The 12,880-nt window shown below is 40.9% G+C and overlaps 1 long non-coding RNA gene across 3 annotated transcripts in view; it reads right to left on the bottom strand.

Moving 5' to 3' along the window:
• Positions 1–12,880, bottom strand: part of LOC149123599 (uncharacterized) — a 71,934-nt gene that overhangs the window by 17,338 nt on the left and 41,716 nt on the right. The gene's annotated exons all lie outside the window — the stretch shown is intronic.

Below are 12,880 nucleotides of genomic sequence, written 5' to 3'. Positions count from 1 at the left end.
CAGTGCTGCAGGTGGAGGATTAGGCTATTAAGCCGCGGCACCGGCTTGGAGTTAGTATTTGGCTCAGTGGTTAAGCTACTGGTTAGGACACCCATGTCCCATATGAGAATAACTGGGTTTTCCCCTGCTCCACTTCTGATTCCAATTTTCTACTAATGTACACCCTGAGAGGCAGCAGGTGATGATCCAAATACTTGGATAGTTGTCATCCATGTGAGATGGACTCCTGATTTCCAGCTTCCCCACTGCTGGTGTGGGCATTTGAGGAGTAAACCAATGGATGAAAGATTTCTCTCTGCCCCCATCTTTCAAATAAAATTAAAATAAATAAATAAACATTTAAACATGATAGTTAACTGAAGTAATACAAGGATGGAAAGAGTACTCAGAAGGCAATTTGAAAAAGCTAACAAATGGTTAGAATACATTTTCTTAATGTTTTTATGTTGTTTATAGCAAAATGGAAGAAAAATATAACAGAGATGAATTGATCATTTGAATTACCTACACATCCTACTACCAGGCAATGATGTCTCTGTGATACATAAACTAGATTTGGGATTGGATACTTAGGAAAATGATTAAAGTCTCAGAATCTCAATCTCTAAAGTGGAGTTAATGTGAGTTTGCACTTAATAGTCTTGTTGTAAGGATTCAGTGAAATATCACATGCTAAGTGCTTAGCAAATGGAGTAGTAGTCATGTTAATTTTATCCCCATCACTGGCTTTTTGGAAGTGTGCACTAAATACACTATAAATTATTATTTTCAGATTTATAAAATATATTTAAGTCAGTTATGTGTAATTTGAAGGGGTTTGGTGAATCCTAACTCAAAAGTTTCTTTTCTTCCAAAGGAGACCTCTATGAAGTTTTATATCTAATTTCACTTTTTACATCTAAAAAAGTCAGAATGTTCTGCATGCTTCTCTTCTCCTTTTCTCCATTCCTCTCCTAATCACTCAGTTTTGCTGTGCTTCACAAAAGAGAACCACTCCCACCCAAAATGTCAAAATGAAACATGATTTTACTCAGAAACTGCTTACCAGCAGTATTTGCAAAACATTTGTGCTCATCTGTCAGGCTTCTTGGCCAAATGTGGCCATCCTACAAAGCAGCAATAAAATATGAAATAAACCTTTCCATAAAACATTTACTAAAGCTGTAAAAGTTAAATAGCTTGTAATAAGCAACCATATAAAAGCATGTAGCCCAGCTCTTGATCATTACCTTTCATTAGCACTTGGAAGGAAAGCCAAGCTATTCTTCTAAACTGCCCAACTTAACAGTGCAGAATTGAATCAAGGGTATTGTTCCCCAGACTCTCCACTTAGAAGCCAAACATTTTCACCATTGTTTCATTGAATGGAATCTAAGATGATCAGATTCCTCTCCTGGAGGTAAAACTTAGTTTGAAAAGAGACTCCTTAACTCTTGGAATTCCTGCCTTAGGAATTAAGAAAGTTTGAGAAGAAAAGGGAATTTAAAAAAAAAAAAATTAACTCCCGAGGTGTGATAGTAAGCAAGGAGTGGGCATTTGGTGTTGGCTGCTCAGTCTTTGGTTCTCCTTCCTAACAATGTCTTATATCCTTTCAAGGAGATTCCACTATGGATTATTTGGGGTTAGTGCATGTCCACCCTCACCTTCCAACAGGTAAAGATAGAGAATACGCTAATTAGACTTTGCTTTTCAGGACCATGGTAAACCTGGATCAGAGTGATGTCAACAGGAGGGAGGGGCTCACTGGGGCTTTCATTCCTTAATAGCATCCTGCTGGGACTGCTCCACAGGTCCTGTTGCCCGGCCTGTGGACTTGTTCAGACCCCTCCATCCATGAGTCGATTTCTCTAGCTTTCTCTTGAGTATTATAAATATCTTGTCTCCTAATGCATCCCTTTTAGGCTCAAGTTTTCTAGAGTTGTTACTATTACTTGTGTTAAAGGATCTTAATCACCACAGAGTCTCAAACAGTAATTGTCATTAATTCCTATTTGTTTTCAATAAGCACACACCATGCAGAAGGATATCAATGAAAGAATTACACAATGAAAATTTGTCTACCTCACCCTTCTTCTCCTCTCAAAAAAAAAAGTCCATGATCTGTTTAATACAAAGGGTATCTGAGATAAGTTAGATCAAATGACTGTCAAGATTATAGAAAATATTCCATGGAAGGAAAAACAGAACACCTATCTAAAAAATCTCTGAGGAGGTATAGACTAGAAGTTTCTAGTCCACACAAAGTGATTTAAACTCTCTTAATAGTTGAGAACTTCATATAAATATTTGCCTAGTGGCCCAAAAGGCACCAAAAAGAAAAGAAACCTCTGTGAATTGAAACCTTATAGATTACAGTTGGTGGCTCCAAATTGTTTGTGGTTAAGATGATTTATGATTTATAAAAGGCTGGTATTGTCAGCCCTTGCATAAAACAGATATGTCTCACAGGCTCAGTTTTACCGGGAGCAGCTCACTGGAGCCAAAATGATATACAAAATGGAATGCCAGCCTCTTTATTTTGTTCAAATCCCTCCCCTTCAGGCCAAGTCATTTTAAGTGAAAAACAAAACAAAAAAAAAAACAGAAACTTGGGGAGCAAGTTGGTATTTAATACAACTCCCGAAGTCCTACTCACTGCAGAAATCTTAATTAGCAAGGAGAACTGGTCTAAATGCATATGTGCTGTATTAACTATCTGACAGACCACTTGCATGCTGCCTTCACATGTGAGCCAGGATGAAGCACAGCCGGCACTGAGGCTCAAAGACAGCCTGAAGCCATCACTGGCGAGTACTGGCCGCTGTCTGTTTAAGACTCCCGGAGGTTCACATCGGTGGTTTCCTTCCAGTTTCCAGTGGTATGAGAGACACCGCCAGTATAAATCTTGTTGTCACAAAAGAACAAGTTATAGTATATATTCAACCACACACATACAAAACTTTCAAATAACATTAACTTAAACCCACAAAACCATGGAGAGTCAAAAGCAAGGCTGCAGCTCTGTCCTTAAGTCACCCCCATTGTGTTTAGACATTGAAGAATCCCAAACTCATCACAGGGTATCACCAGGGCTGAGTACACAATGCTAAGACAATAAGTCAAGCTGGTTTAAAAAAAAAAAGTTAAAAAAGGAAAGAAAAAGAAAAGAAAGGAAGGGAGTTGGGGGAAATCTCACAGTTCAAGTGTGGTTGAAAAGTAAATACAAATCAAAGTCCTTTTGTGATTTTTTTTAATCTCCATGTGTGGACCCAGACACCTTGTCCATTCCTGCAGAACAGCAAATGTGAGAGCGATAGAAGGCAGAACCCAGCCTGGGGAAACTTGGAGATTTCTTCTAGCATTGTGGGTCCTAAGAAAAGCTTTTTACAAAACAAATGTTGCTATTATTTGGCTTAAGGTTATGTATCTTCTTGGTTCATTCATGGATCAAGTCTTCAGTTTTTCCAGGGTCACTGGATCGAGAAGCTAGGAGGCCTGGCTCTCCTTGGCAGAACTACAGATGTCAAGTCTGAGGCAGGAAGCTGTCCATGAGGCAGCGAATGATAGGTGGTAAAGAAGCTGAGTTTTCAAGTCAGAGAGGCCAGGGTTTCCATCCCAACCAGAAGTCACTTCTTAGCCTGACATGGGCCAGGGAACTCGCTTCTCCAAGTGGGAATATTGCAGCTATAAAATGAATCAACACCCACCTCACAGGGCTATTGTGAGGATTAAAGGAGATACTTGTGAAGCCCTTTGCTGCCTGGAGTATAGCAATCCTCCAGTAAATAGTCCATCTATCTGTGAGAATCAAATATTTCCAAAGGAAAAAATAAAACAGTATCTAAATTTTTAACATCAAATGGGAAGAAGGCTGAAGGACTCTGGATGCAAATTGAAAATGCTTTCATTATACTGAGAGTAACTTTCACACAGGGAAAAGGCTGCAAAAGTAAATCATTCATTCCACAAGTATGCCAGCTATGTGCCAGGCTTTGGGAAATTCAACAATGAATGAGAGAGAAATGGTCCCTGCTCTCCAGAAAAAAACAATCTAGAGAGGATGTAGACAGAGAAACAGGCAATTACAGTAAGGAGTCTGGTCAGGGACCTACTTCTTTCATTCAGTGTCCTGGTGCCCACCATGTTCCCAACCTCATGAGAAACCACAGTGGGGCCCCTTCCTATGCTCACATCCCACTTCCTGCCAATCAAAGGAGGTGACTTGAAATTTTGGCCTTGCACTTCCTGGCCTATAAAAGCTTCATCAAATGAGTAAAACAGCTTCCAATCAATGCCTGAGCCTTAGAAGCCCACCTGCCTTAAGCAGCTATTAAGACCTGAATAGTATGGGTTAAATTATATCTTCCCAAAATTCTTATGTTGGAAATCTCCCAGAACACCAGAATGTGATTATATTGGGGGCCTTTAAAGAAGTGATTAAGCTTAAAGGAAGCCATGAGAGTGAGTCATAATCTAATCTGGCTGATGTCATTATAACAGGAAATTTGGACGTACACAAAAAGAGATACCAGGGAGACACACACACAGAGACCCACATGGAAAAAGCTGTATGAATACACAAAAGCCATGTGAAGGCGAAAATAGGGCCATCTTCAAGCCAAGGAAGATGAACAAACTTCAGGAGCAAATGAAACTCTGGCATCTTGATCTTAGACTTGTAGTCTCTAGAACCAAGAAAATAAAACCCTGGGGCCAGCATTGTGGCCATCAAAGGCGTTTCTGTAATGCTGGCATCCCATATGGTCACTGGCTCAAGTCCAGGCTGCTCCTCTTTGGGTCCAATGCCCTGCTAATGTGTCTGCAAAGGCAGCAGAAGATGGGCCAAGTGCTTGGGCCCCTGCACCCATGTGGGAGATCTGAATGAGGCTCCTGGCTCCTGGCTTGGGCCTGACTCAGCCCTGGCTGGTGGACCTGGACATAGAAGATCACTCTCTGACTATTCCCCATCCCTTTCTCTCTTTCTCTCTCTCTCTCTCTCTCTCTCTCTGTAACTGGTTTTCAAATAAATAAATACTTTAAAAAAAAGAAAAGAAAGCACTCTGTTTTTCAAGCCACCCTGTCTGTGATATTTTCTTAGGCAAACCTAGGAAACCAATACAGTTGCTTTTCTTAGTGAGGAAGAGATACAGTAAAGAAATAGGAACCTTTGCACTCCAGAAGGGACAGAAGTGTATTCAGTGAATGGCAGAGGATGTTGATGCTGATTTCCAAAGCACATGCTACCAGTGAAATGGGCCATCTCACCCAAAATGTTTGACAAGGATTCTTGCCAACACTGCTTTTACACACCCATGCACCAACCTTGTCATAATTAACAATGTTCAATGGAACATGGTTCTAGTTTAATGAGATCTGCCAAAGGACCCCGCAAAATAGTCACAGGCACATTTTAATAATGGCTTATGTTTTATTGAGCACATACTGAGTGACAGCCACTATTCTTAGCACTTCTTATGTATTAGTTAATTTAATACTCACCACACTTTATTTGTGAGCTTCCTAGGGCTACTGAAACAAATGACCATGAAAGGCATGACTTAAAGAAGCAAACTTAATTCTCTAATTGTTCTGAAGTCCAGAGGCTAGACTGAATTCTGGAAGCCCCAAATCAAGCTGTTGGCAAAGCCATCCTAGCTCTAAAACATATACAAGAGAATTCTTCCCTGGCTCTTTCAGTTTCTGATGGTTTCTGGAAATCCTTTCCATACCTTGGCTTGAAGCTGTAACACCCCAAACTCTGCCTCCACTGTCCACATTGTGTTCTCCACGTGTGTCTATGTTTTCTTATAAGAATACCACCTCACTTGAGTAAATCCCTTCCTAGTCCAGATGACCTCATCTAACTTTAGTTAATTACATCTGGAAAGACCCTATTGGCAAATAAGGTGGCAATGAAAGGTAGTTCTGAGTGGACGTGACTTTGGCGGGGAGGAATCAAGCCAGTAGAAGCAGTTACTGTTATTGTCATGTCGGTTTTAGAGATGAGAATGCTGGGGTAGCGATGAAGTAATTTTCCAAGGTGGCCCAGATAATCAAAGACTAGCAGCATGTACTTCAAAAGCCCATGTTCTTAGCGGCTATGCTGTGCTGCTTCTCATGAATATTTCTAAAATGAATGTATGAAATAGTCGTAAATGGTCAAGTGCTAGCATTCGCAGTTATATTGTCCTAATTGTACTCCTAATCTTTTTTTTTTTTTTTTTTTGACAGGCAGAGTGGACAGTGAGAGAGAGAGACAGAAAGAAAGGTCTTCCTTTGCCGTTGGTTCACCCTCCAATGGCCGCCGCTGCTGGCGCACTGCGGCCGGCGTACCGCGCTGATCCGATGGCAGGAGCCAGGTGCTTATCCTGGTCTCCCATGGGGTGCAGGGCCCAAGGACTTGGGCCATCCTCCACTGCACTCCCTGGCCACAGCAGAGAGCTGGCCTGGAAGAGGGGCAACTGGGACAGAATCCGGAGCCCCGACTGGGACTAGAACCCGGTGTGCTGGAGCCACAAGGCGGAGGATTAGCCTAATGAGCCAGGGCTCCGGCCCTTCTAATCTTCTCACTGAGGCCACTACACCAGTCTTACAAGTAAATTCCTACTACCACTTTCTCCTTCTTCAAGTTCACCCACCATGTTAGCTCCAAATGTGTTTTCTCATACCAAAGAGTGATTATCTTACAATTCACATAGTGCAACAGCTAATATTCTTCATTCATTGGACTAATAGCTCCACGCAGGCAGGTATTGTGTCCACTTTCGCTCATCACTGTATTCAAAGCAGTGAATATAGATCCCTGGTACATAGTACACTCTCAAAAATAATGGTTACATTAGTAAAGGGATAAACAAGTGAGTGGATGGGTGGATGGATGGATGGATGGATGGATAGATGGATAGATGGATGGATGGATGGATGAATAGATGGAAGGGTAGATGTTATGGGCCAACTTACACTACCAGTCTCAATTCCTACTGCTTCATTTACAATTCTTCTCTGTCTCCCATCCTTTCTCACCATCTATTTGCATCTTCAGTGTCTCAATCACATATGACTGCTCATTTATTGTCATGAACCAAATTGATGCTGCAACTCTACATATATCTGAGGCAGGCTTAAAGTGCCAAATTCAACACTGACCTCTCCATTAAATACATTTAGACAACACTGCACTGCCATGGTTTGTCCCACAAAGGTTCAAGTATCAGATGCTTGCTACTGAGTGTCATGATGTTGAGGTGGTAGAATCTTTACAAGTTAGGGCCCAGTGAGAAGTAATCAGGTCATTGGAGATGCTGCCCTTGGAAGGAGGTAAAGCCGGTCTCATTGAATGGGTTAGTTCTCACGAGGGTGGGTTGTCATAAAGTGAAATCATACTATGGCCTGGCCCCTTCTAAATGTGGCTGTTTTCTTCCCTCTTCATAATATCCTCAAATCACCAGAGGACAGATGGGGCTACTTGATCTCAGATCTTCAACCTCAAAAATTGTGAGCTAAGTAAACGTCATTATAAAGTACTCAGTCTCAGGCACTTTGTAATAGCAACAGAAAATGGACAATAACACACACACACACACACACACACACACACACCCTGATTGCTTCCACTCACCAGGACATCAGATAACTTTGTGGTGTCACTAACATTACATTTAGTTTGCTGTATGATATCTAATTATAATAATTTTCTTCCTGACCCTACTCTTGAGAAATCCTTGTGTCGGGACTATGTCTTCATTTTTTATCACCAGTGTCTAACACAATGCTTATGGCAGCATGGACACTTGATAAGCGCTTGAAGAATCAACGACTGAATAGTCTCATATCAATGTGTATATAAACATAATTTTTATTCCTATTTGACTAAGGCTTGACTGTGCATGTACAGAATTCAATTCTCAAACAATGAAGCAATATCTTGGCTTTCAAAACTACCCAAGCACAGATGTCACATAACTAAGAAGAGGCTGAAGCCAAAATCTCAGTTCAAAAAGAGAAATCCTAGGTACAAAATTATTAAAATGCAATGGAGGCCCTGCAACTGCTGAATTCCTATTTGTCTGTGTGATGGGTAAGTGAGGTGAAGGGATAAAGAAACTGGCAGCATGATTTCAGCACTGGGGACTGATTTGTCATAACTGATACAGCTTTACAGCATTAAAAAAATCACATCTGGAGTCCATTTCAAAATTAATAAGCCTATATACTCACTTCCAACTCAGTGTAATGAGGTGATATAATGTGGCATAAAGTTCATGGGCTTTGTGATCAGAAAATGGTAAACATGATCTACTGTTTCCCATCATTAATAGAAATGTATGTGCATGCATGTATATCCTTCCTTACTCTCATCTCCTCCTCTTTCTACTTTATCATTTCATTTCTATGACATTCTTCACAGCAATATTCTCCAAGGACTTATTTACACACGTGTTCCACTATCTCACCTCACATTCTCTTATGCAGCTAAAAAGCTTCTGTTCCTTCACGTTGAGATTGCTCAAGCCACATTCAACATTTTCCTCTGTGCTGTCACCTCCTTGTTCCTATCATATTCGACTTTTCAGTGACCACACACACATAGGTCCAATCTTCCTTGCTTAAAGCATTTCCCTCTCCTCTTGGCCACTATTAACCCCAGGTTTTTTTCAAATTCTGTTCTTCCTTTGTCATCTTTCAAGCTGTTATTTTTTATTCTCCCTGGCTGACTCTTCTTCCTACATCTGACCTTAAAATCCTGGTGCACCCCAGGTTAGAGGCCTGGATTTCTTTGCCTTTCCATCTTTCTCTGTCACCAGGTCTGTCCAATGATCTTAATGTCACATGTGCATTGGTGACACCTCCTGCCCTGGCTTTGTTCCTGGACTTCTCCTCCTTTATTTAATGGTTCTCTTGCCAGAATGAGACACTGCAGAATAGATGGCAACATGGAACCCCAATAGAACCTAACTATACGGGTTTGAATCCCTTTTCTGTCATCTATTTGTTTCAGGATTTTGGAAAATTTACAAAACCTGTTTCCTCATCTATGAAATAAATGTAATTCTTCACAGGCTTCTTGTGAAGTTGATATATTTAAGGAATCTATACTGGTGCCAAGAACATGGCAGGTACTCGATATGTGGCACTTATTGTGATTATTGGGAGTAGCAGTAGGAGAATCTTCCCTTAGCTATCAAACAGATATTCTAGTGTTCATAAAATGGAATTCTAAATTCTCTTACTAAAAATTATGTCTATTTGAGACTTCTCATATCCCCATTATATTAATTCACCTTATTTTTCTCATACTGTTTATCACTGTCTGAAATTGTTTTGCTTATATTTTTATTTATCTATTTATTGCCTGCCCCTTCCCCAGCTAAGATCTGAGATTCATGAAGACAGGGATCTGTCTTGTTCATTGTTGTAATTAGTTTTGTCATCTGCTAAAAGGGACAGTATAAGCTTCCTTATAGTTTTAGGTTACTGTGAACATTAAATGCACTTAATATTCCTATCACCGTGTCTGGCTGCTGCTTCAGAATCTACTAACAAAAATTAAAACAATTTCCATAGGTCATAAAGTAGTATTTGAGAGGAATTAGAACCCTAAGGAGTCTAAATCCGGACATCGGCAGGAAAAAAAATGCAGTATATGGAGTCATGAGGTTTTAGAACTGGAAGAAACATTCAGGAAGAAACATTTTATCCTTTTCATACAGGGATGGGGAATGTCTGACCTGTAGGCTATAGAATGTCCATGAAATCATTTGTTCAGTCCTGCCAAGGCAACAACAGGCAGGATTCAAAATTCAATAAATCTATAGCAGGCTAATTTTTAAGTTGATAGTTCTGCATAGCCCGTGAATGACGTTATAAATATTCAAACAGCCCTTGGCAGAAACAAGATTTCCCACCCCTGATTTAGCATAAACTTATGCCTGGAGAATGTAGGTGATTTGTCCTAATTTAGGCACATGACTAGAATTAGACCCAGAACTAGAATCAAAGTCCCTTAAATCTAAGACTAATGGGGCCAGCGCTGAGGCTCAGTGGGTTAAAGCCCTGGCCTGAAGCGCTAGCATCCCATATGGGCGCTGGTTTTAGTCTAGGCTGCTTCACTTCCGAACCAGCTCTCTGCTATGGCCTGGGAAAGCGAGTCCTTGGGCCCCTGCACCCACATGGGAGACCCAGAGGAAGCTCCTGGCTCCTGGCTTCGGATCAGTGTAGCTTCAGCCATTGTGGCCATCTAGGGAGTGAACCAGTAGATGGAAGATCTCTCTCTCTGTTGTTTACCTCTCTCTATAACTCTGTCTTTCAAATAAATAAAATGAATCTTTAAAAAAAAATTCTAGGACTACTAGTGTTAATGTTAATCCTGCAACTCCTACAAGAACTTCAGATTGTATATATTGTAACTCTTGTAAAAGCTTTTATTTGGCAATATGTGTAAAGATGCCTAAAATGTAGACATAGACAAACCTAATATTTCTTTTTCCATCATTTCTTCATTCTCTGGTCATCTACTATGTATTCAATGCTGAGCTTGATATATAGGGAAATAGATAATACATTCCAAATATACTATGAGTTCTGTGTGCATACTCATGTTCAAAGCACTTTATATGGTTCTTCAGTTGATTATTCAACAAACGTATGTTGAGCCCCTGCTGTGTGCAATGTACTTCATTAGTTTCCAGAAATGCAGTGGTGAGTCTAGGTAATATTAGGTTCCTGCATCATTATCATGTAATAATGTGAGGTAAGTGTTGAGGTTAGTGGGCAGCTCTGCTCTGCTTGACCCCTCAGGGATTCACGTTTCTCCCTTCATCTTCTGCATGCCCTTTGTTATCCAGTCTCTGAATAGTGAAAACTGGATCACAGTTGGTTCCCCCGATAACAACAGGAGAAATAGAAGCACCCTTCATTAATAGCCACATTCCAATTCCATATGAAAAAACTGAATCATATGGCCACACAAAATTGCAAGGGAAGCTAGTTAGTCAAGGCAGCTAGGCAGCTACACACCTGACCATAATTCTATCATAATGGAAAAAGAGGAGATGGGCTTAGAAGGACAGCTGGCGGTCTCGGCCTCAGTGAACCAAGCCTTCCTGGCATCTCTTCCTTTCTGTGCCTACAACCGAGGGGAAGACAGAATAATCAAAAATTTCAGACCACAGTAATTGTACTAAAGGAAAAATATGTGGGTCCATGAGAATGCAGAGTAGGAGAATTCACGTGGTCAAGACCAGTGCTTTCAAAAAGAAGGAATAGTCTAGGGAAAAGCTTAGCAGGTAATGTAGAGGGCAATGTTGAAGCTCAGATTCAGGAACCAAACTTCCAGGTTTGAGTCTTAGCTCTAGAACTGTGAAATTCTGCATGAGTTATTTCATCTCTTTATGCCTTGGTTTTCTCATTAGTAAAGTAATAATAATTAGATATTATAGTGACAATAGTTATATTACATCATAAGTACCTTTTTAAAATTTATTTATTTATTTGAGGTCAGAATTACTCAGGGGGAGGAAGAGACACAAAGAGAGAGATCTTCCATCTGCTGGGTCATTCCCCAAATAGTCACCACACCCAGGGCTGGGCCAGGCCAAAGCTTATCGACAGGAGCTTCTTTCAGATCTCCCATGTCGGGGCAGGGGCCCAAGCACTTGGGCCATCTTCCACCACTTTTCCAGGTACACTAGCAGGAAGCTAGATCAGAAGTGAAGCAGCCTGGTCTCAAACCAGTGCTCATATTGGATGCTGGTGTTGCAGGCAGCAGCTTTACCTGCTATACCACAATGCTGGGCCCCATAGGTACCATTTTTATGAGGATTAATTGTAAGTGCCACACTACAGACATGTAATAAATACAGCTAAAACTATCTAAGGATTGGGAAGACATCTATCTAGGGGGTCTTAAGTTGATAGGTAGTAATTTGGGTGCATTATTTGATGATCATTATTTAAACTTTCCTAGGCAAAGATATGGGCAGTCATCAGGACAAGTAATTCAAGAGTTTCCATGTGCAGTCTTTGTGCCTGTGAAAAAGGCCAGGCCTGGCCAAGTATGCAGGACATTGAGTGAAAGTAAATGTCCAACTGGTAAAGCTTTGAGCTGCTACCACCAGAGTAGGTACAAACAATGTTACATGTATGTTATACACTTGAATAGGAAATATCAAGGAGTGATGTTTGGAAATTTAATCTAAACAGCTGGTGGATTGTGCTATCCCTTTGTGTTTGAAATATCATCTAATCTCAATTCAGACTCCCCATTACATTATTGGTTTATTCAGTAGTTGGTTTGGGTGTCACCCCTAACTCCTGGTCCTAGATAGATTCCAGGGTTTTAAGTAGTGCCCTGATAAAGGAAGACACCTTTTGTCATCAATCACTGTAGACATTTGATAACTTTTGACTTGCGATTTCTGTTCACATGGCCTCTGCAGGTCAGGAAATCATGAAGCAACTGGGGAGACCTAACTACTGTCCACTATGAGATTCTACCACCTCCTTGCTGCACAACCAGGGAGTTATAGTGCAGAGAAGGACTTTTTCCAGCTCACAGAAATCACCCACTTGCCGAATCCCTACTTCCTAAGAATTTTTTTTAAGTAAGGGATAAACTTCCTCTCACTCTTTGCCTTTTCCTCATGGTCCTTCTTTCTTTGTTCAAACTGTCTAGACTAGAGCATCTGGAACAGCCCCTCAGTGACAGGGAGCTTTGAAAACAAAAGCCAGGAAAGGCTGTTGGCTTCTGTTTTCTGCCACATCTACTTGAGACAAGAAAGCAGGAAAATGCAAAGGGGGAATCCTGGAAAGAGAGAAGGAAGGAAAGGAGGGAGGGAGGGTGGGAGTGAGGGAGATTATTTTGCTACAATGGCACCCCTGTTTTTGTTCAACTGGGGAGCCC

Source organism: Oryctolagus cuniculus, chromosome 11 (assembly GCF_051225735.1).
Source record: "Oryctolagus cuniculus isolate XC-2025 breed Fujian yellow rabbit chromosome 11, ASM5122573v1, whole genome shotgun sequence".
In the NCBI taxonomy this organism is placed as follows: domain Eukaryota; kingdom Metazoa; phylum Chordata; class Mammalia; order Lagomorpha; family Leporidae; genus Oryctolagus; species Oryctolagus cuniculus.
The sequence above is the reverse complement of the archived record's forward strand: the minus strand, read 5'-3'. Positions and strand labels throughout refer to the sequence as shown.